Raw genomic sequence first — 25,398 nt, forward strand, 5'->3', positions numbered from 1 at the left:
AGTCATCTATAGGATGGAACACAGGGCCCCCAATATAGGAGCTAGAGAAAGTGTGAGACCCCGACTTAGAGCGTTTCTCCCTGGAAGGTAAAGCCCCTGGATGTTCCCCAAGCTTGTTTTCCCTGATCTTTAAAAATACAGCTAGAAAGAAGCTCTTTGTTCTCTGTAGCCAGCAAAAGACCTTTTTGTTTCTATACTGTACTAACAGAGATGCCTGCCTTCCTGTGCCAAGGACATGGAGATAGATGCCAGAGAGGAGGCTGCAGCTCACTCCCCTGCCCCTCACCAGAAAGGAGCTGTAGCCAACTCTCCTCCCAACTCCTCCCAACTCTCCTCCCAACTCCTCCCAACTCTCCTCCCAACTCCTCCCAATTCCTCAGCTAGCTGTTAAAAGCCCCCTACTGTCATTGTTCGGGATTGAACTCCCCTGACCTGCACAGTGGAGGAGGGACTTCATCCTCAGCTAGCTGATAATAAAACCTCTTGCAGTTTGCATCAGGTGTGGTTTTCTCTTGGGAGACTGGGGTGCTGGCCAGCTCATCCCGGGACTTGAGCGGAGGCCTAGCTTCGGGGGTCTTACAAAATCACCCAAGGTGCTGAAGGGGTCTGCAACCCTATAGGTGGAACAACAATATGAACTAACCAGTATCCCCAGAGCACATGACTCTAGCTGCATATGTAGCAGAAGATGGCCTACTCAGCCACCACTGGGAAGAGAGGCCCCCTGGTATTGCAAACTTTATATGCCTCAGTACAGGGGAATGCCAGGGCCAAGAAGTGGGAGTGGGTGAGTAGGGGAGCAGTGCTGGGGGGAGGTTATAGGGGACTTTTGGGATTTGAAATGTAAATAAAGAAAATATCTAATAAAAATATTCATTTCCCTGATGGCTAAGACTGTTGAACAGTTTTTTGCTGTTGTCTTGGATTTGGGTTTCGGTTGGGGAGGTATTTGTTTGTGAAATTTTAAAAAGATTCTTCTCTCATACAATTCATTCTGACTACAGTTTTTCCTCCCTCTACTCCTTCTATCTTTACCCCCACATCCTCTCTCTATAAATACCCTCTGTTCCCTCTTCAGAAAAGAGCAGGTCTCCAAGAGAAAAGAAGCGACAATCAAACAGGACAAGACAAGATACAATAAGTCAAGGTGAAAGCCCTTCTATGGAGGCTAGAGAACACAACCCAATAAGAAGAAAAGAGTTCCAAAAGCAGGCAAATGAGGTAGAAATACACTTCCCACAATAACAGTCATACATATATTCAGAGAACCTGGGACAGACCAATGCAGACCCTCTGCTTGCTGCTTCAGTCTCTGTGAATCCATAAGAGCCCTGCTTAGTTGATTCTGTGGGCATGTTCTCCTTGTGTCTTCCATTCCCTTTGATTTCAACAATCTTTCAGCTATTTCCCCCAACTTCCATGGGTTTACTCTTCTGTCCAAGGAGAGAGAGAGAACCAATGGAGACTTACAAACTAGACTCTCCATATAATGTCTGGCTGTGAGTCTCTGTGTCTGCTCCCATCTGCTACTAGAGATAACAACTGGACAAAGCAACAGTCTATGAGTCTATGTCATTAGGAATCACGCCATTGGTATTTTTGCACTCCTGTTTGGTTCTACCCTAACTGGCATTGCCAGTCTCCAGTTCCTGGTCATCCAGAAAGTGTAAGTCATGGGCTCTGTCTCATGAGGTGGGCCTCACGTTAAACACAAACATTGGTTGGCAGCTCCCACATGTGTTGAACACTTTTCAAAATAATTATTAGTCATTTGTATTTCTTCTATGAAGAACTATCTGTTCAGATCATTGGTACATTTATTGATTGCCAAGGTTTTTGTTTTCAGTTTTGTCAGTTATATATACGTGTGTGTGTGTGTGTGTGTGTGTGTATGTATGTATGTATGTATGTATTCTAAATATAAATCTCCTGTCTAAAGGATAGCCCTTCAAATATCAATTGGCCAAGTTGTCTTTTCTTTTATTATGCCAATTGAAAAGAGTATATATTTCCAAATTAATTATATATTTTATATCATCTGGAACCAATGACACAGGATCAAAGGTAATTCCGTACAGAGGACTATGCTGGGGATATTTATACTCCCCTATGGCATAGAAGGTCAGCTACCATAATCACAGCCACCTGTACAGAACCTTAGATTCATGAGCACAACTGTTTCCCTTTACAGGCCTTTTGTTTTACAAGCTTGTGAATCTGTGAGAAGCAACAGACTTTATGAGGACTTTCCATAGGAAATGTTCATGAGTAGAGATGCTGTCCTGGGTATCAGGATCTCATCAGTGCTCACTGGATCTCATCAACAGGAGGCCAGAATTCATTAGTGGCTTCCAACTGTGGAGCAACTAAAGGTTAGCATCCATTGTCTCTCTGATCAGAGCACTTTTCCTCCTTCTTTTTCCATGTAGCAATCCCTTGCATTGTGTAAGATTAAGGTGAAATGTTGAATCCTCTCTGAAGTATTATCTGACAAACTCTACCTTTCCTCTATGGCTTGGCCCCTCACTCTGTTATCCACTGCTAGTCTCTGCTGAAGTTCTTTGCTAAGCCACTTACCAAAGTAATTCCTTCTTCCCTCACATTCTCAGTAGGAATTTAAGTCACAGGTTTACTAATATGCTCCTACTCTTACACTGAAGCTAGAAATTGGGACACTTCCATGATTCCATTTCTGACAATGTTTCCAAGACTACTTTGTTTTCAAAGTAAATGTCATTATTTATATTTAAAGTGGGTGTTATAAAAGTACAAAGAGGCACTAAGAGAGTAACATAGACATGATGGTTCATTTTGTTGTCAACTTGAAGTGGTCTAGAATCACCTAGAAAGAGTCACAGTGAGGGACTGTCTAGGTCAAGCTTGCTCATGGACACAGCTGTAGGAGATTTTCTTAACTACATTAATAGAGGTGGGAGGACCTACTGTTGCTGAATCACCATTTCTTATACAAGAGATCCTGCACTGCATAAGAGAGAAAGTGAGCTGAGCACAAACTTATATGCATTCAGAGTTTCTGTTCTTGATGGTGATTAGCTGCTTTGAGCTCCTGCTGCCTTGACCACTGATGGACTGTAATTTGGAATTGTGAGCTAAAATCTCAACTACGTTGCTTTTGTTGGGGCATTTATCAGGGAAAATAGAAACTAAGACAACACTGAATGATCATATAAGCTTTTTTTTTTTTCACTTACTCATTTGGGGGATAGAGGGGACAAAAGCAGCTAAAACTACATATTTAGCAAAACTCTCAAATAAAATATATTATTGTCATATCCTTATGTTGCAAGTTAGCTCTCTAGACTTCATAGTAAATATCATTGTGGGAGGGGATGTGTGTGCATATACATGTACATAGGTGCTTGTAATTACCTGAAGAAAACCCTGGGTATGACTCTTCATGAGCCATCTATAATTTTCATAGATGTAATAGCATCTCTTATTGGTCTAAAACTCATCAAATAACCTAGGCTGACTACACATGACCCCTAAGAATCTGTTTGTCTCTACATATCACCATAATCACATATTTGCATTGTGTTATGATGTTGTTCTTGCTGCTGCTGCTGCTGCTGCTGCTGTTGTTGTTGTTGTTGTTGTTGTTGTAGATTCTGGAGATAGAACTCAGGTCTCTGTACTTGCAAAGCAAGAACTCTACTGACTCATCCTAAGACCTATAATATATCTTTTGACTTCCTTTTTCCAAAGCTCCTCTTAACCACTGCTTTGACCTCTGTTTCTGTATATTTGATGTCAATAAATTTTTATTTATATTTTAATTAATTAATTAATTTTTTACACTCCATATTTTATTCCCCTCCTCCACCTTCCTACTGCTCCACATCACATACTTCTTCCCTACCCCACATGAACTCTGAATCCCTGGGGCCTCCAGTCTCTTGAGGGTTAGGTGCATCATCTCTGAATGAACACAGACCCAGAAATCCTCTGCTGTATGTGTGTTGGTGGCCTCATATCAGCTGGTGTATGCTGCTTGTTTGGTGGTCCAGTGTTTGAGAGATCTCTGGGGTCCAGATTAATGGGGACTGCTGGTCCTCCTACAGGGTCACCCTCCTCCTCAGCTTCTTTCACTCTTTCCCTAATTTAATAATAGGGGTCAGCTGCTTTTGTCTGTTAGTTGGGTGCAAATATCTTCATCTGACTCTTCAGCTGCTTGCTGGGTCTTTTGGAATGTGGTCATGTGAGGTCCCTTTTTGTCAGTGCTCCATAGCCTCAGTAATACTGTCAGGCCTTGGGACTTCCTCTTGAGTTGGATCAATCGTTGGGCCTGTTGCTGGACCTTCTTTTCCTCAGGGTCCTCTCCCTTTCCATCCCTGCAGTTCTTTAAGACAGGAACAAATATGGGTCAGAGTTGTGACCGTGGGATGGTCCGCCCCCTCCCACATTTGAAGCCCTGTCTTCCTGCTGGAGATGGGCTCTTTAAGTTCCCTCTCCCTACTGTTGGGCATTTCATCTAAGGTCCCTCCCTTTGAGTCCTGAGAGTCTCTCACCTCCCAGGTCTCTGGTGCATTCTGGAGGGTGCCCCTAATCTCCTACCTCCCGAGGTTGCCTGGTTTCCATTTTTTCTGCTGGCCCTCGGGACTTCAGTCCTTTTCCCTCATCCAATACCAGACCAGGTTCCCCCTACCCCCAATTCCCCCCTGACCCGTCGTCCACTTTCCCTCCCAGGTTCTTCCCTCCCTCCCAACTTGTGATTGCTTTCTTCTCCCTCCCAAGTGGGACTGAGGCATCCTCACTTGGACACTTCAGCTTGTCGACCATTTTGAGTTCTGTGAACTGTATCTTGGATGTTCTGTACTTTGGAAAGAGAGGGACTAATATCCACTTATTAGTGAGTACATAACATGCATTCATTTGCCTACAAAACTCAGGATGTCCTTTCTTTTAATAGCTAAGTAGTATTCCATTGTGTAAATGAACCACATTTTCTGTATCCATTCTTCTGTTGTGGGACATCTAGGTTGTTCCCAGCTCTGCCTATCACAAATAAGACTGCTATGAACATAGTGGAACACATGCCCCTATGGCATGGTGGGGCATCTTTTGGGTATATTCCCAAAAGTGGTATAGCTAGGCCTTCAGGTAGATCTATTTCCAATTTTCTGAGGAATCTCCAGATTGATTTCCAGAGTGGTTGTACTTGTTTGCAATCCCACGAGCAATGGAGGAGTGTTTCTCTTTCTCCACATCATCTCCAACATATGTTGTCACCTGTGGTTTTGATCATAGCCATTCCGATTGGTAGAAGGTAGAATCTCAGGGTCATTTTTATTTGCATTTCTCTGATCATTAAGGACTTTGAAAATTTCTTTATTTTCTTCACATCCATTCAAGATTCCTCAGTTGTAAAATCTCGGTTTTGTTCTATATCCCATTTTTTTTATTGGGTTGCTTGGTTTTTTGGTGATTAACTTCTTGGGTTCTTTGTATATTTTTGATATTAGGCCTCTATTGGATGTGGGGTTATTGAAGACTTTTTCCAAATCTGTGGGTTGCCGATTTGTCTTATTGACTATGTCCTTTGCCTTACAGAAGCTTTCCAGTTTCATGAGGTCCCATTTATCAATTCTTGATCTTAGAGCATAAGCCATTGGAGTTCTGTTTAGGAAATTTCCACCTGTGCCAATGAGTTCAAGGCTCTTTGCCACTTTCTCTACTATTAGAATCAGTGTATTTGGTTTTATGTTGAGGTCCTTGATCCACTGGGACTTGAGCTTTGTACACAGTGACAAATACGGGATTTTCATTCCACATATACATTGTGCAATGATTAAAGCACACTGACCTTATTCTGCTATTCCTAATTATTATTATTACTAGAAATCTGTTGATCTTTATCACTTCCATAATTACTACTCAGACACTAATTCTCAACTTTTCCTGCATCTAGAAACCATTTTAAAACATCTCTCACAGTGGTTTCATTGAATTGCTCATGCCAAGCCCCTGAACATGTAATTATTCAAACCCTCACATTGGACACATACATACACACACACACACACACACACACACACACACACACACACACACTTCTTTCAGATGTCGCATTGGTATTTTCACAAGTTCTAGAAAGAAATCCAGGTTGCTCAGCACCAACCCTACGCCAAGTTAATATCTCCCCAATCCACAGTCTTTACTTCAAGAGCTTCATACCACACTTGCATGCCTCTGTTTTCTCTCTCCTTGAGTCTGGAGCTTTCTGTGATCTGGAGAAATGCTCTCCTTGATGTATCACACAGTCCAACAGCTTCCCTTTGTTAAGTAAAATATAGCTCTTGACCATAGCCTTCTGGTCTTTCTTGATCACTCTCACTAGCCATTTTCCACACTTGCCCTCTTTCAACAATATTCTCCAGTGTTCAACCACAGCTCAATCACTTCCTACCCTCAAAGATTTGCAGACTTTGCAGGTATCCACATGACTCTTCACTTATTTCTCTCAGGTATCCTTTTTTTTTTTTTAATCTGTCACCTTTAAAAAAAACAAAAACAAAAAAAAACAAAAAAACCAAAGATCCTTATGATGGTTTAACAAGAATGACCCTCATTTGAATTTGAATGCTTAGTCATCAACCATGCAGGAGTGACACTATTTGAGAAGGATCAGAAGGATTAGGAAGTGTGGCCCTGTTGAAAGAAATATGTCACTAGCAAGATTTTGCTGAAAGGACCCAAATACTAGCAAGATTTTGCTGAAAGGACCCAAATATAGCTGTCTCTTGTGAGACTATGCAGGGGCCTAGCAAACACAGGAGTGGATGCTCACAGTCAGCTATTGGATGTATCACAGGGCTCCCAATGGAGAAGCTAGAGAAAGTACCCAAGGAGCTAAAGGGATCTGCAACCCTATAGTTGGAACAACATGTTGAACTAACCAGTACCCCGGAGCTCTTGTCTCTAGCTGCATATGTATCGAAAGATGGCCTAGTCGGCCATCAATGGAAAGAGAGGCCCATTGGACTTGCAAACTTTATATGCCCCAATATAGGGGAATGCCAGGGCCAAAAGAATGGGAATGGGTGGGTAGGGAAGTGGGGGGCGGTATGGGGGGACTTTCGGGTATAGCATTGGAAATGTAATTGAGGAAAATATGTAATAAAAAATATTAAAAATTTTTTAAAAAATGAAAAAAAAAAGAAATATGTCTCTAGGGGAGGGCTTTATAGTTTCAAGGGCCACAACAAGCCAACATCTCTTTCTTGGCCTGCAGATCAACAGCATATAACTCTCAGCTACTGCTCCAATGCCACGAGTGCCACTGTTTTCCTGCCATGCTGATAATGTACTAAACCTCCAAAACTATAAATATGCCCCAGTTAAAAGCTTTTCTTTATAAGAGTTGCCTTGGTTATCATGTACTGTGACTAGGACAGGCCTATTATGAGGAGTAGCATTTGATTTGCCACTCACTGTGCTCATCCTCTGCTTTTCTCCTCAACTGTGTGCATGTGTGCCCCGTTCAATAAAATATAAGTACAGAACCAGGAGAATTGAGTTCTCTGTGTGTCTACAGATCCTGGAGCAGGACCCAACACTAATAGATCCTCAGTATAGCTTAAAGTGATTGAAGAAAATAGAGGATGAAAGACAAAGAATTCTCCTTCCATCAACCTCATTGACAGATAAATGAGCTAACATAGATAATATTCATTTTAATCTTTACTTTAAATAAAATGCTCACAGCATCTCTGCTAACACCACAAATGAGTCTAAAAGGGGTGAAGTACCTATCACACATACATAAGCCCAAAGAGAGAGAAAGCACAAGTATTGCTAAGTCTTCAACTCCAGAACTGTAGGACTTAATTTTTGAGATGCTAGACTTTAGAGAAATTCTTTCTTTGCTTCTTCATTGTTTATAGAGCAATATCTTGCATCCTCCAGTCCCTGGCATGAGCACTAGCTACCTCTTGGAGAATCAGTGAACTCTACAATCATAACTTGCTGAGGGGAAGAAAGAACTGAACCTCTTCTGTCCAAACATTTTCATATGGTATAACTTGAGACAAATTCCAGACCCTGGTGGAGCCCCAACTTCCTTACCAAAGATGGGAAAGAGCAAAGAGAACATTCCCTGGCTCATACCCTTCTCAAAGACCATGTGATTCTAAAAAAAGATGGACTCACGTTCTGTCTACAGTCCCAGCCATCTACCCCACACTTATTTTTACATGAGTAAAAATTAGAAATTCTCTTCATTGGCACCATCCTTGTGTTTTTATCAATCTACATTTCTATAGATGGCTATTTATTGTTGAATGTAAATATTTGGAACAAGGAGGGTTTGCAAGATGAATTGAAACTTTGGATCCAGCAATACTCTGAGGCTTCTTGCACCAAATGGCAAAAGCAGATAATTAAGTTTTTTTTCTAAGAACATTGTCATCCTAGGACACACAGCATAAAATTTTACAGAGAAAATACATGGCCAGGGTTGCTCCCTCCTGCATCGCCAAGTTGAGCCAGCAAACAGCAGAAAGGAATTGTGGCTAGCTTTACCTATGTTCACTCTTGCCTAGTTCCTGGAAAGAAGTTACAAATGACAGAACTGTGGCCTGAAAACCAGCAGGTTATAGAGGACCAAAGAGAAGCTCAACTCTACAGAGCTGTTATTACCCACAGACCCACGATTTCTAAGCATGCCAGCCAGGAAAAATTATGGTTGTATATGTGCATATTTATTTACATGTTTCCCTTTTTCTTATTTTTTCATCTTAAATTTATGTATTTTGTTACTGCATAACTGCTTTCTGTGCTTTTTCTTTAAATTTGTTAATTTTTTTCCAATTAATATTGTTCCTTCTATTTCTTTTTTTTTCTCTTTTTTCTTTCTGCATTGTCCCAATTATGGTTTTGTTGTTTGTTTGTTTGTTTTTTGGGGGTTTGTTTGGATTTTTGTTTGGGTTTTTTGTTTGTTATTTTTGTAAGTGCTTATTGAAGACTGGTTCCAGAACATGCACACACACACACACACACACACACACACACACACACACACACACACACTTCCAGGCAGGCCTGACTATAAGGATATGAGTGGTCATCCATCGGAAATGGACCTCTAAAGTAACAGCAGCGAGGAAAGCACGGTGATCATTTGCATTCCACATAATTGTGCCTTTGCTTCAGGCACAACCACCTGTTCTTAACATTCCTTCAAAATTAAAACAATAAAATTTGTAAATAAACTGGTACAAAATGATCATACATAACATACCTAAACATAACAAAGGCCATGAATAAACAAGCATATTCAACATCTAACTGAATGAGGAAAGTACAAAGCAATTTCTTCTATGGTCAGGACTAAAATTTTGATCACTCATATCCACTAATCTTAACTAAAGCAATACCAACAGAAAGCAAATGGCATACAAATAGAAAGATAATTGCATCATCCATTTCTGCAGGTTATGTAATTCTGTATGCATAATAATCCATAAGGCTCCATCAAAAGATGCTGCAACCTCCAAGAAATCAGTAGCTCCTATATATCCCAATAATGAGCCTCCTGATGAATGAACCAGGAAACATCCATTCTCTCTCTCTCTCTCTCTCTCTCTCTCTCTCTCTCTCTCTCTCTCTCTCACACACACACACACACACACACACGAGAGAGAGAGAGAGAGAGAGAGAGAGAGAGAGAGAGAGAGAGAGAGAGCACCAGTCATAGAACTAAGAATATAAAATGAAAATGATCAAATAATGAAACAAGAAATTGGAGAAGATGGAAGTCTAGAAGATGGGAAGATCTCCTAGGCTTATGGATGGGGAGAATTAATATTATAAAACCATCATAAGTGATCTGTAGAGTCAGCACAATTCCCATCAAAATACTAACATCACTCTTCACAGAACTAGGAAAAGAACACTAAAAATAATTTAGAAGCACAAAATATCCTAAACAGCTCTAATAACTGAGCAGAAAAACAAAGGTGAAGGTAGCACAATACATAACCACAGTTACAAACCCTGGGATAAATCACAGATGTCAAGCGGTTTTAGGGAGCAAGTGAATTACTGAGTGAATGTTTGTTATGGCATGGCTGTGTCAAAGACCTCAGTGGCTCTGACCATAGGCATAGCAAGTCTCTATTCAGGTGATGCTCCAAAGGATGACATACTCATCTTCTGGTCAGTGTATAGATGCTTAGAGTAGAGAAAATGTCCACTCAGCTTTCTCCCCCTATGTTTACAGTCTGAATACTGCTCCAGGCAGGATTAGTGAAACCTGCCTCCAACTCGGCAGACTACAATAACCCTGACTGTTTCTCTGTATGTAATAAGCCTGCTTCCTTGTTCAGCTGTACGCAATAGTCTTGGCACCATGTCTTCATCTGATTCTTTGCAAGGGTGGCAAAAACGCATGATGGAATATAGTGTCATTGTCACCAAATGATACTGAAAAAACTGAGTGTCCCCATGGGCACAATGAACAAAAATCATATCAAAATGGATCAAAAAAATCTAGATTTAAGACCCTAAGTTCTGAAACTGCTACAGGGAAGCAGAGAAAAATCTTTCAAAATATTTGCACAGGCAGCAGGCTCCTGCATAAAATGTTATGAGGGCAGGCAGCAAAAGCAAGAACTGACAGATAGTATCACATGAACTTAAAACCACAGGGAAAGGTCGACAGAGTGAAACACATACAGCAATGGAGAAAAGTCTTTAGTTGCTATCCAGAATCCATAGAGAACTAAAAATAAAAAAGTAACACAAACCCCAAGTAATCACATTTAATAATGGCCAAATGATCCAAATAGATATTCCCCCCAAAGAAGAAATACAAAAGGCCAAGAAATGTTATGCAAACGTGTTTAGTTTCTTTAGCCACCAGGCTAAAGCAAATAAAGCTTCATTGGTCTCTACAGAAAAGCAGGGGTCCTCAGGGATGCTATTTTTCTGAGAAATTATAAAATTGCTGATAGGATGAGGTGGCCATTTCAGGTTTCATATTCCTTATTACTAGGAATTTTAGCTAGGGTCACCCTCATAGCATCCTGGGAGTTTTCCTTGTCCTAGGTTTCTAGTTTGTCCCAGAGATGTTTCCCCTCCCCACCAATCCCAGTTCCCTCTCCCAGTTCTCTCTCCCTCCCTCCTCCCCACACTGGATCCTTCTGCTACCCTCCCCACCCCTTCTCCCAAACAGTTCCCTCCCTCCCTTCACCCCGGATGTCCTATCTTATACAATCTCAGTGGTAATCAAGCATCCCCTCCCCCTTGGGCCATCTTTGTTACTTAGCTACTTTGGATCTGTGAATTCTAGCATGGTTATCCTGTACTTTATGTGCAATGTATACTTATAAATGAGTAAATACCATGTTTGTCTTTCTGGGACTGGGTTACCTCACTTAGTATGATATTTTTAGTTTCATTGATTTGCCTGCAAATGTCATGATACACTTGGTTTTTATAGCTGGGTAATACTCCATTGTGTAAATGTACCACATTTTATTTATCCATTTTTCACCTGAGGGATATCTAGGTTGTTTCCAGATTCTGGCTATTACAAATAAAGCTGCTATGAACATAGTATTCATGTGGTATGGTGGAGTCTCTTTTGGGTATTACCCAGGTGTAGTATAGCTGGGTCTTGAGGTAGAACTCAGTTTCTTAGATACTGAGTGGCAAACTGATTTCCAAAGTGGTTGTACAAGTTTGTCCTCCCACTTCCACCAGCAATGGATGCACCATCTTCTAGTTTTATGAATGAGATCCCACTGGAATGGAATATATCCTGGTCTCAGTTCTAAGTCCTATTGTAGATTCTTGTGGCTTGTTAATGTCTAGCTCTAAAGCAGTAAATTCAGAGTGAGCTGGGAACATGTATGTTTCAGCTGTGGACTCCCCAGAACAAACAAACCTGGGTTTGTAGCACTTACCTATGTTTCTACTGTACGACTACCAACAAGGCCAATAGGGGCTCAGAGAAACCGAACTAGCAACCAAAGAGCCTACATGGCCTGCATGTGAGGGACCAAGGCTCCACCCTCTCAGAGGAGAAGGTATGGAGGAGGGACTCTGTGAGGGAGGGACCGGAAAGGGGAGCAGCTTATGGGATGCTGAAGCATAGATGAGAAGTACTTAAAGAAATGTTCAATATCTTTAGTCATTAGGGAAATGCAAACCAAAACAACCCTGAGATTTTACCTCACACACATCAGAATAGCTAAGATCAATAAATACAAGGAACAGCACATGTTGGTGAGAATGTGGAGAGAGGGGGACACTCCTTAATTGGTGATGGGATTAGAAACTTTGGAAACCAGTCTGGTAGTTTCTTAGAAATTTGGAAATAGTTTTACCTGAAGACCCAGCTAAACATGGATACTAAACAAATTAATTAAGAAAAAAAAGAAATTTTTTGCTCTAAAAATATTCTGGATTCTAAAATTATCTTCTTTTTGCCAATTGCTTAGGAGAAATAATGTGTGGGTGATTTTTGCTTAGTATTTTAAAAAACCTGATTGGTTGAAGTAACAATAAATCTGAGCTAGACCTGGCCCTTCCTTTCACAGCCCCATAATGAGGATCATCAGCTCAGCAGAGGAAAGAAAAACTTCTGTCATAATAGCTAGTGCTTTGTCTCTGAGGCTCCTTTCTGTGGTTCCAGATGTTGATACCAGAGCCTGGGTCACACTGTACAAGTGTTCTACCACTGAGTTATATCTCAGTTTCCATCTTTTAGGTTTATTATATTATTGTCATTAATTTATTTACTTGACATCCCTATTGCAGTTTCCCCTCTCTCCTCCCTTTCCAGTGCCTCCCTCTCACATTACCCCCCCCATTCCCCTCCCCCTTTCTCCTCAGAGAAAGTTAGGCCTCCCATGGATATCAACTTGCCTTGGCATCTCAAGTTACAGTAGGACTAGATGCTTCTCCTCCTATTGAGCCTAGACAAGGCAGCCAAGTTATGGGGAAGGGGTCCAAAGGCAGGCAACAGAGTCAGATATACCCCTGCTCCAGTTCATAGGAGTCCCCACTTGAAGACCAAGCTCCCCTCTCCCCTCCCTCCCTCTGCCTCCAATAATTATTTTGTTTCCCCTTCTAAGTGTGGTTCAAGAATCCTTGAACCTTCTTCCTTCCTTAACGTCTTTGGGTTTATGGGGTATATCATGGGAATTCTATACTTTTTAGCTAATAACTACTTATCAGTGAGTATATACCATGCATGGTTTTTAAAGTCTGGGTTACCTCAATCAGGAAAATATTTTCTAGTTCCATCTATTTGCTTGCAAAATTCATGATGCCCTTATTTTTAATAGCTGAATAGTATTCCATATGTAAATAGTACCACATTTTCTGTATTCATTCTTCACTTGAGGGACATCTGGGTTATTTCCAGTTTCTGGTTATTATAAATAAAGCTGCTATGAACATAGAGTAGCATGTTTCCTTGTGACATGGCAGAGTATCTTTTGGAAGACCAGGAGTGGTATAGCTGGATCTTTAGGTAGAATTATTTCCAATTTTCTAAGAAACCACCAGATTGGTTTTCAGAGTTTTCAATCCCACCACCAATCAAGGAATGTCCCCCTCTCTCCACATCCTCACCAGCATGTGCTATTTCTTGTGATTTTTTTAATCTTAGTCATTCTGATGTATGTAAGGTGGGATCTCAGGGTTGTTTTCATTTGTATTTCCCTAATGACTAAGGATATTGAGCATTTCTTTAAGTACTTCTCATCCATTCGAGATTTCTCTGTTGAGAATTCTCTATTTAGTTCTTTACCCCTCTTTTTTAATAGGGTTATTTTGTTTCTTGGAGTTTAAATTCTTGAGTTCTTTATATATTTTGGATATTAGCCTTCAGTCAGATGTAGTATTAATGTATATCTTTGTCAATCTCTAGGCTGCTATTTATCCTGTTGACAGTGTTCTTTACCTTATAAAAACTTTTGTTTCATGAGGTTCCATGTATAAATTGTTGATCTTAGGCCTAGACCATTAGTGTTCTGTTCAGGATATTGTCTCTTGTACCAATGTGTCCAAAGCTAAGTCTCACTTTCTATTCATTAGGTTTAGTGTGTCAGGTTTTTTGTTGAGCTCTTTGATCTACTTGGACTTGAGATTTGTGCAAGGTGATGAATATGGATCTATTTGCATTTTTCACAGGCAGACATACAGTTAAACCAGCACCATTTGTTGAAAATGTTTTCTTTTTTCCATTGTATGGTTTTGGCTTCTTCACTGAAAATCAAGTGTCCATAGGTGTGTGAATTTATATCTGGGCCTTGAATTCTATTCCATTGACAAACCTGTCTGTTTCAGTACCAGTAGCATGCAATATCTATCATTATTAAAGTCAAGGACAGTGATTCCTCCAGAAACTCTTTTATTGTTCAGGATTGTTTTGGCTATCCTAGGATTTTTGTGAACTTGAGAATTGCTCCTTCAAGGTCTATAAAAATTCGTGTTTGAATTTTGATGGGGATTGCATTAAATCTGTAGATTGCTTTTGGCAAGATAGCCATTTTCACTCTGTTAATCCTACAGATCATACATGTGAGATCTTTCCATCTTCTGATATTTTATTCTATTTCTTTCTTTAGCAACTTGAACTTCTTGTCATGTAAGTTTTTCATTTGCTTCGTTAGAGTTACAGCAAGGTATTTTATATTTTTTGTGACTATTGTGAAGGGTGTTGTTTCCTTAGTTTCTTTCTCTGTCCTATATCCTTTGTATAAGGATAGCTACTGATTTCTTTGAGTTAATTTTATATCCAGCCACTTTGCTGAAGTTGTGTATCAGTTGTAAGAGCTCACTTTACTGTAGAATTTGCAGGATTGATTATGTATACTATCATATTGTCCTTGAAAAGTGATACCTTGATTTCTTCCTTTTCAATTTATATTCCCTTGATCTCCTTTCTTGTCTTATTGATCTGGCTAGAACTTCAAGTACTGGGTTAAATAGGTAGGGAGACAGTGGGCAGCCTTGTCTTGTCCCTGAATTTCGTGGGATTGCTTTAAGGTTCTCTACATTTAATTTGACATTGGCTATTGGTTGTTGTACATTGCTTTGATTATATTTATGAACGTGCCTTGAACCCTTGATCTTTAATACAAATGGGTGCTGAATTTTGTCAAAGGCTTTTTCAGCATCTAATGAGATGATCATGTGACTTTTGTATTTCAGTTTGTTTATATAGTAGATTATGTTGATGGATTTTGTATATTGAACTATCCATGCATTCCTGGGATAAAGCCTACTTGAGCATGATGAATGATATTTTAGATGTTTTCTTGGATTCCATTTGCAAGAATTTTATAGAGAATTTTTTCATCAATGTTCATGAGTGAAAATGGCCTGAAGTTTTCTTTCTGTGTTGAGTCTTTGTGAGGTTTAGATATAAGGTTAACTGTGAGCTCATAGAATGAGTTAGGTAGTGTTCCTTCTGTTTCTATGTTGTGGAATTACTTGCAGAGTATTGTTATTAACTCATTACACATTCATTCATTATGTTCAGATTTTCTAATTTTGTAGACTACAAGTGTCCAAAGTAAGACTTAATGCAGGCTGGGCGTGATAGCGCACGCCTTTAATCCCAGCACTTGGGAGGCAGAGGCAGGCGGATCTCTGAGTTCGAGGCCAGCCTGGTCTACAGAGTGAGTTCCAGGACAGCTGGGCTACACAGAGAAACCCTGTCTCGAAAAAAGAAAAAAAAAAAAAAAAGACAATGCATTTTTGGATTTCCTCAGTTTCTGTTGTTATGTATCATTTCTCATTTTGTTCATTTGGATAGTGTCTCCGTGTCTTTTAGTTTAGCTAAGAGTTTGCCTATCTTGTTGATTTTCTCAAAGAACCAGCTTTTACTTTTGTTGAGTTTTGTATTGTTCTCTTTGTTTCTAGCTGACTGATTTTAGCACTGATTTTGACTGTTTGCTGCAGTTTACTCCTCTTGGGTGTGTGTGTGCACCTTTTTGGTCTAGATCTTTCAGGTATGCTGTCAAATTGCTAGTATAGGGTCTCTCCAATTTATGTATGAATGCCCTTAGTGCTGTGAATTTTACTCTTAGCACTGCTTGCATTGTGTACCATAAGTTTGGGTATACTGCACCTTCATTTTCATTGAATTCTAGGAAGTCTTTAGCTTCTTTATTTCTCCCCGGATCAAGTGATCATTCAATAGAGACTTTCCATGAGTGTGTGGGATTTCTGTTGTTTCTGTTGTTATTGAAGTCCAACCTTAGTCCATGATGATTTGATAGAATTCAAGGGGTTATTTCAATCTTCATCTGTTAAGACTTGCTTTATGCCTGATTATATGATTAATTTTTGGAGAAGATTCTGTGAGGTGCTGAGAAAAAGGTATATTCTTTTGTTTTAGAGTGGAAGATTCTGTAGGTATCTGTTATGTCCATTAGGTTCATCACATCTGTTAGTTTCATTGTTTCTCTGTTTATTTTTCTATTTTGATGACCTGCCCATTGGTGAAAGTGGAGTGTTGAAGTCCCCTGCTATTACTGGGTGAGGTTCAATGTGTTTTTTGAGCTTTAGTGAAGTTTCTTTGACAAATGTGGATGCCCTTGCATTTGGGGCATGGATGTTCAGAAATGAGATATCCTCTTGATGAATTATTCCTTTGGTGAGTATGAAGTGTCCTTCCCAATCTCTTTTGATAACTTCTGATCAAATTCTTTAAATATTGGAATCACTACACCAGCTTTGAGAGGGGCCCTGGATTAGCTTGGGAAACCTCTTTTCCAGACCTTTACCCTGAGGTATTGTTGTATTGAGGTATTTGTTACTGAGGTGTGTTTCTTGTATGCAGCAGAATAATGGATCCTGTTTGTGTATCCAGTCTGTTAGCCTTTGTCTTTTTATGGTGAATTGAGCCCATTGAAGTTGAAAGATATTAACAACCAATGATTATTATTTTCTGTAATTTTTATGTTGGAGGTGTTACTCTGTGTGTGTGTGTGTGTGTGTGATTATTTTCTTATATTTTATTGGCTATAGTTACCCTCTTTGTGTTGGAGTTTTCCTTTTAATATCTTCTGTAGGGTTGAATTAGTAGAAAGACAGTGTTTTAATTTGGTTTTGTCATGGAATATCATGGTTTCTCCATCTATGATGATTGAGAGTTTTACTGGGTGTAGTAGTCCAGGCTGACACCTGTTGTTTCTTAAGTTCTGCAAGACATCTATCCAGGATCTTTTGGCTTTTATAGTCTCTATTGAGAAGTCAGGTGTAATTCTGATAGGTCTGCCTTTGTATGTTACTTGGCCTTTTTCCCTTGCAGCACTTAATATTCATTCTTTGTTCTGTATATTTCATATTTTGATTATTATGTGGAGTGAGAATTTTCTTTTCTGGTCCAATTTATTTGATATTCTGTAAGCTTCTTGTACATTTATAGCCATCCCTTTCTTTAGGTTAGGGAAGTTTTCTTCTATGATTTTGTTGAAGATGTATTCTGACCCTTTGAATCTTTATCCTCTTCTACTCCTATTCTTCTTAGATTTGGTCCTTTCATAGTACCCCATATTCCTGTTTTGATTTAGGAACTTTACATTTGGCATTTTCTTTGATCGATGTGTTCATTTCTTCTATGGTATCTTCAACACTTGAGAGTCTCTTCCATCTCTTGTATTCCGTTTTTGTTGCTTGCTTGTGTAGTTTCTGTTATCTTTCATAGGGTTTTCCATCTCCATGATTACCTCCATTTGTGTTTTCTTTATTACTTCTTGTCTTAGTTAGGGTTTTACTGCTGTGTACAGACACCAAGACCAAGGCAACTCTTATAAGAACAACCTTTAATTGGTACTGGCTTACAGGTTCAGAAGTCCATTATCGTCAAGGCAGGAGCATGGCAGTATCCAGCCAGGCATGGTATAGGAGGAGATGAAACTTCTACATCTTTATCTGAAGGCCACTAGGAGAAAACTGGCTTCCAGGCAGGTAGGACAAGAGTCTTAAAGCCCATGCTCACAGTGACACACTTTCTCCAACAAGGTCATACCTATGCCAATAAGACCAACCATACCCCCTAATAGTACCACTCCCTGGGCCAAGCATATTCAAACTACCACACTGCTATCTCCTTTTTAGGTCTTAGACTATTTTATTCATTTCCTTTACCTGTTTGTGTTTTCCTGTATTTCTTTAAGGGGAGTTTTTATAACCTCTTGAAAAGCCTCTATCATCTTTAAGAGATGGTATTTAAAGTCACCATCTTGCTCTTCAGGTCTGTTAGGATATCCAGGGCTTGCCATCATATGTAACCTGGGTTCTGATGGTGCCATATTGTATTGGCTTCTGTTGATGATGTTCTTATGCTTACCTTTTACCATCTAATTGTCTCTTAGTTGGTTGACCTGAGTGTCCTATGTTCAAGCAGGCCTTTGGGGAGGCAAGTTAGAGCCATGTGTCTCATTCGAACAGGCCTCCTGCTTGTGTGTGTCAGTTTAGAGATGGCCTCTTAGGATACAGGCAGAGCTGTGGCATGGGATATTACATAGACTGCTCCAGAACCACCACTAGTGTAGGCACATACTGGAAGTCTGCCCTGGAAGGACAGAACCCATGGCTGCCAGGCTCACTGGGGTTCCTGTAGATGGGGGGATTTGGGATAGGAGAGCAGGAGTGTCTCACTTGTACATGTCAGGTTAGAGCCAGACTACTGGGGGAAGGGCAGGCAAAGTTGTGGGGTTGGGTATTTTGTTTGTTGCTCCAACTAGAGCAGAAATTTAAATCTTGTATGCCAAGACTATAAACTATGGAGAGACAATATTTTTCCTCTAGGAAGTTCCATGGATGATAAATATTTGGGGATTTACAGGCCATGAAGTCTGTATGGTCATTAAACTATAAATGAATGTAACTACATTCTACTAAAAGTTTATTTACAGAAGGGATGGCATGCTAGCTTTAGTTTTCTGACCTCAGTCCTAGGCAGCTGCCTGTAACTCTAGTTCAGAGCATCCAAAACCTTATTCTGGCTACTGTTGATGCTGCACTCACACATGTATACCCACACAGATAGATAGATAGATAGATAGATAGATAGATAGATAGATAGATAGATAGATATAGATGTAGATGATGTAGATGTAGATGTAGATGTAGATGTAGATGTAGATGTAGATGTAGATGTAGATGTAGATGTAGATATAGATATAGATATAGATATAGATATAGATATAGATATAGATATAGATATATAGATACACAAACACACTCATGCTAAGTGTGAGTGGTGATGTAGAGGCAGAAGCAGCTGGATCCCTAGAGCTTGCAGGTCCTCTAGCCTAGCTGTTAGTGAGTTCCAGGTCACTGAAAGACCTCATCTCAAAAAAGAATAAAAATAGTAAAAAAAAAATAAAATAATGCCTGAGGAATGACGCCTAAGATTGTCCTCTGCCTCCATAGGGAGACTACTATCCACATATACACACAGAGATTCTCTCTGTGTCTCTCTGTATGCGTATGTCTTTCTCTGTCTCTGTGTATGTATCTCACTCGGTCTCTCTGTCTGTCTGTCTCTGTCTGTCTCTCTTTCACACATACACAGAGAGAGAGACACACAGAGAGAGAGAGAGACAGAGAGATAGGGAGAGAGAGAGAGATGACCTCAGGTGTCTTTCTTTCTAAGAGCACCAGCTCTATCAGATCAAAGCTCTACCTTTCATAACCCCAATTAACTTTGGCCATCTCCTAGCCAACTTTATCTGCAAATAAAGTTTCAAGGAGCCTTAGGCTTCCACATAAGAACCAGGGCTATAATCTCAGTGTTTGCTACTAACTTGTTTACTCAAAGAACTTCATCATTTCCAGAAGTTTCTTTCTGGGCTTTATCATAGATTATACAGTAATTATTTGGACTTGTGTCACAAAAAAGAGAAAAGGCATTTAGAAACTTATAAAAAAGAAACCTCTCCTGCCTGTCCACCTTCTGGACTTTGCCTTTGCATCTAAGCACTGCAGGAGACAGCAGGGACCAGCTGATGGATCTCTCTCTCTCTCTCTCTCTCTCTCTCTCTCTCTCTCTCTCTCTCTCTCTCCCTCTCTGTCCCATGCAACTGCTGCATTGTGGTGTCATAAACTTGTCAAAGAAAAGCCTAACTCATTGCAGCAAACACATTCTCTGTTGACAGTGAGCTAACATTTAGTTCCAAGATTCTTGCAATTATTGTGGTTCTCCTGATGCTAAATGAGGCTCCCGGGGATTTCAAAAGTTCTCTTCATCAGCATAAAACCTGGCTGGGGTGTTTTCTCCTTTTCTTTTTATTTTTTTCTAGAGTTTCAATGTAAGAAACTTAACAATTGTGTGACTTTAATCAAACAGATTGTTTAGAAAGGTTTTTCCAATGGGATTTTCTTCTGAACTATTTCAAGATGATAGCCAGCTGGAATCTATTGATGATTTCTGTGTCTCTAAAGCAGGGAGGAAACAAAGTACACTGGAAGGAGAGAGATGGGACATCAGACCTCCAGCTTCCACATACATTTACCAAATGTAATTTTATTCTAGAGTGGCAGTTAAAATAAGTATAAAACTGCTCACAGGGGTTGGCAGGATGGCCGGTAAGGATATGTACTGTTCTTGCAGAGTTTGGCTTCAGAGTTCAACTGAGGCAGCTCACAACACTCCTAACTCCAGTTCAAGGGGACCCAACACCCTTCTCAGGCATCTTTGGGCACTGCACTCAAATGCACACATAGACACATATACATAACTTTAAAAAATAAAATAAATGAAAATTTGAAATAAATTTTAAAAGCTAGAGTACAGACACATATTTAAAAATCACTTATGAGACAGAAGAGGTTGGAGGAAGCTTCACAGTGGCTTTTATGCTCAGTGACACTGATGACAAGTTAGAACCCCTTTTGACTTAATGCCAAGTAGGTTCTCATAAAAGAGTATTTTTATCTGTAAAATGCAGCCTAAAGCATTTGATATCACAATATTCTACCCATAGCAAACAGGTGCCATATCACAGAAGTACCAACAATATTTGCATCTCACTAAACATATCTGACAGTTCTGAAACTTAATCTTGAATTATTACTCTCTCACAGCAAAATATGTATGCATCAGGGATTTTTGTTTGGACCATTTCAATAATTTTTTAATATTATGGCTATATAATAACAGCAAATCTTGATAACACCTTTTCATCTGGCTTGATGGAAAGAAGGGAGTGCTAGGCAGGATGGGGCATGTTTTAGGCTGACCTCAGATAGTCAGAAGTCAGAACAAAACTGTCAAAGAGGCCACAGAGATGGCTTATTGGGTAAAAGTGCCAAGCCTAACTCTGTAAGATCAATCCTCAGGACATACCTGGTAGAAGCAAAGAACCAAGTTATCAATTTGTCCACTGACCCACACACACAACCATGTCCTAGCTTGCACATGTGTGCACACACCAAGACATATGCATACACATATGAATTGATAAAAAAGAAAAAGAAACAAGTATCTCTACATACATCAACCAACTCTTTATCTCAAAAAATAAGTTTAAAATAGATGGCTATCTTCAATTGCTTCTGATAATTTTATAGATGTCCCATCCTAGTAAGCATTTCTCCCTATCCCACGTTAGTGATAGTTCCTAATGTCCAGCCTACACTGATGTCTTCACCTCATCACTACCTCTTTCATTTCCCAGGTCATCTGTCTTCAAATGGTTCTTTTCCTTCTGAGCTTTGTCTGTGTGGAGCCATGTACCCTGCAGTCTCATTGTTACTGCAATCCCTCCCTCCAACAATAGTTCCTTAGATAACTCTCCCTACATAGCACTTCCATTCCTGCTCTCTCTTTGATGTATCTTTTGGTGCCATCTGCTGAAACACACATACAAACATGTATGCAGAAACGTATATACAAACATATATACACATATACACAGTTTTCTCCAATTCTAAACAATTCTGATTGTTGTATTTACAAAAGACACAATAATCTGCACCAGAACCTCTACATATACAGATTAAAACTTTTAGCTTAATATTTTTATGGGCCTCTTGACTGTGAGAATGAGTGGGTCTCTGAATCTTGTGCCTTGGGACTCCTTTACTCCTATTGGGTTACCATGTCCAACTTCAATAGGATAGTTTTTCCTTTATCTTATTATATTTTATTTTGCACAAAACAACCTAATAAACTCATTGAAAAAAATACCGCAGTTTCTCTCTCCAGTTCTCCATTTTCTGTTCAATATAAATTCCTATGCTGCTGAAATGCAATAGATCATAAGTTGGTACAAAAGTACAATGTGTCCATTAAAACGCTGTTTAGTTGTTCTTTGTGTTGCCAAGAACCGTCTGTCATGCAACCCTGCAGTTACTTTGGAATTCTGTTATACCCATTCTTCTTTCCTTGAGGCCTTTGAAGAAAAAAATCATTAATTACATACTTAGTCTTTATACGCCCAGTCTTCATTTCTCTAGTTACATGTGCTATTATCATACTTTCAGATAACAACCAAGAAACAGAAATATACTAGGTCTTTGCTAAAGAAAGTTTATGTTCAGATAAATTTTACAAATATATAATGTCTTTCATAGAGTGTTTTCAGTGTTCATGTTTTAACTAGAAAGACAGCTTCATTTATTTACCTTCTTTCATTTATGTCGGCTCTATGAGTCTATGTGTATGTGTGTGCAGGTCTCTGCTGGGTCCTGTGGAGGATGATGGAAGAAAGCACTGGATCTATTAGAGTCAGAGTTACAATCTTTTGAGATATAGCCCTGATGCTGAGAACTGATCTAGAGGTAGTGTTTTATCACAGCAATAGAAAAGTAAATGACAAACCGGTACTAAAATGAGCTTCTCCATCCAGCCTTTCATGAATCTTCCACTCACATGTACCTTGGGTTGATTATTTCCCTGAAAATGGTGAAGTTATTTCATTAGTCAGGAATGATTCTTTCATATCAGACTCTGTTACTGTGGCGGCTTCAATGAGAATTGTCCCCGTAGTCTCTGGCATCTGAACATTTGGTCCCCAGCTAATAGCACTGTTTGGGGAGGTTTAAAAGGTGTGACCTTGTAGGAGGAATTTTGTCATGGAAGGCAGGCATTGTGAGCTTAAAGCCTTGTCCGAGTTCCAGTTTATTCTCCCTGCTTTTTGCTTACAGTTAGAACTGTGAACTCTCAACTTGCTGCTTTTATAGCCATGCCTACTACCTTGCTGCCATGATGCCACTCCATGATAGACTTTTATCCACTTGCAACTATAAACTCAAATAACCTTTCTTATATAATTAATGTTGGTCATGGTGCTTTGTCACAGCAACAGCACAGTAACAGTGGTGGTTTTAATGAGAATTTCCCCATAGTCTCAGGCATCTTAACATTTGGCTCCCAGCTGATAGCACTGTTTGGAGAGGTTTAGGAGGGGTGATCTTGCTGAGAAAGTTTGTCACTGGGGGCAGGCTGTCCCGTCCACCAAGGCTAGACAGGAAAAATAAAATCAGCTGGAACACAAGACCATCTATTCTGCTCCTTGTTAAGAGTCCTCGGAGCAGGAATATGGAAACCATTCAAATAATACACTTCTTTTACTTGCACAGTGCCTGTACTCATTTAGTTATGGTATAGCCTTGGATGCTGGAGGCCAAAGACCAGAGATTATGACATAATTGCTTCAGGGATGTCTTCATAGTTCCTCTCCCAGTAAAGACAAAAAGGCTAGAGGGTATTTAACCTGTGCATGGGCATTTCCATTTAATTGTGGAGCACTGTTCAACGGTGAAAACATTTGTTTTAAGGTAGATTATTCAGTACTGCCCTTATCTGTAAATGAAAAGCATCTCTTTTCCCCCTGTGGTATTTTAGAATTTTAAGCTGTTCAAAAGCAAAGGCAGTGTTTGCCTGCTTTTGTGCCTGCACAGAAAAAGCCTAGAGGCACCATCAGCTCCTAGGAGAAGGCCACTTCTCAGCAAACTGCATCACTAACTCACACTAAGCTGACATTGTGACACCAAAACCAAACCATATCAGCCATGGCACAGGCTAGGAACACAGAAAGGTGCAAAACCAAATGCAGCCAAATGAAACTAAGGCCCCCTACACCAGCTTCTGTCCAATACAGAGCAATGTTTCATCAGATCTGCTTCTAGTTTCCAGGCCACTGAAGTACACAGAGCACGTGTCTCTATAATGAAATGATTCTGAGGAAAGGGTGGACTTTCTAGTAGTGGTAGTAGTATTTTAACCAGTCAAAATCACAAAGGAAGTGGTTTGTCTCTTTCTTCTTAATTGACAGATACTCAGTCATCTCCATAGCATTCTAGTCTGAGTACCCAGCTATGGCCTGTACTGGCCCAAGTTTCTCTTCATTTTTCTCTTTGGCTCATGGACTTCTGGACAGCATACTGCTCATTAAAAACTCCTCCCTAGACTGGACAGGAAAAATAAAATGTGCTGGAACAGAAGACCATTTATTCTGCTCCTTGTTAAGAGTCCTCGGAGCAGGGGATATGGAAACCATTCATTACATTGAGGGTCTTGGACTAAGAGTAGATGTCAATTATCCGTGCATCTCTGGCTCCCAATGCCATGGATAATTGAGAGCTGGACTCACTACTGAACACCCCTGCTACATCAATCTGCTTACCTCTTGCTTCATTTACTTCTGCTCTTCCCAGCACCACCACCAACCCCCTGAGAATATAACACCACCTTCTAAATTCCACATTTTGTGAACATCAAGTCAGAAACCTTCCTAAAAATTGTCTCAAACTAGGTAGTCTAAACAACTCTGGCATGCATTCTAGGCCTGCCAGGGTGGGTGAAAAAAAACACCACAATAATAAACAAACCCTGAGTTGTGTATTTCGGGTGGATTCTATATGGCACTTAGTTTTTCACTCGGAGCATATTAAGTGATAGTCTGCAGAGAAGAAGGAAAATTAAGCCTGTTAGATCTTATAAATTTAATAAGCTCTAACTACTCAGATTGTGATGTGATATTTTGAGACTATTAAATTGGATTATTTTTCCTTCTTTGTTATATATGAGATATATTGAGTTTTAATTTTAATTTCAAACATGAGGAATTCAAAGTCAGTGAGATGAAACTGAAACCTTATCTGGAGAGGAGACTGGAGTTTTCTACGCACAAATATTAGACCATTATGCTCCTTCATGATGTTTTAATTACAGAGAATAAAAGAGATTTGAAAGGAATCTAGAGTGGTTTATAAAGAGAGCAAAAGTTCACTTGGGGAAAGGAAAAATGTGTTTCTACAAACATAAAAGACATAGATCTAAAACTCCACAGTTACTGAGTAGAGGGTAGAGCTAAAGTTGTAAGATCCATGTGAGTCTGGCCAGCCCCATATGCTGTCATCCCTCATAATACTGAACAAAGACGACAGAGAGAGAGAGAGAGA

At 39.7% G+C, this 25,398-nt stretch overlaps 1 long non-coding RNA gene across 2 annotated transcripts in view; it reads left to right on the forward strand.

Annotated features, from left to right (window-relative positions):
• LOC110292003 overlaps window positions 1-25,398 on the forward strand; it is a 58,285-nt gene that overhangs the window by 20,429 nt on the left and 12,458 nt on the right. Inside the window, exon 3 of one of the 2 annotated variants that reach the window (XR_002377633.1) lies at window positions 1,079-1,204. The exons of the other annotated variant lie outside the window; for it this stretch is intronic. This is a non-coding gene — a long non-coding RNA (uncharacterized LOC110292003). Of the gene's footprint in view, window positions 1-1,078; window positions 1,205-25,398 lie in introns of those variants that run through there. 2 annotated transcript variants of the gene reach the window in all.

This window comes from Mus caroli, chromosome 3 (assembly GCF_900094665.2).
Source record: "Mus caroli chromosome 3, CAROLI_EIJ_v1.1, whole genome shotgun sequence".
Classification (NCBI taxonomy): domain Eukaryota; kingdom Metazoa; phylum Chordata; class Mammalia; order Rodentia; family Muridae; genus Mus; species Mus caroli.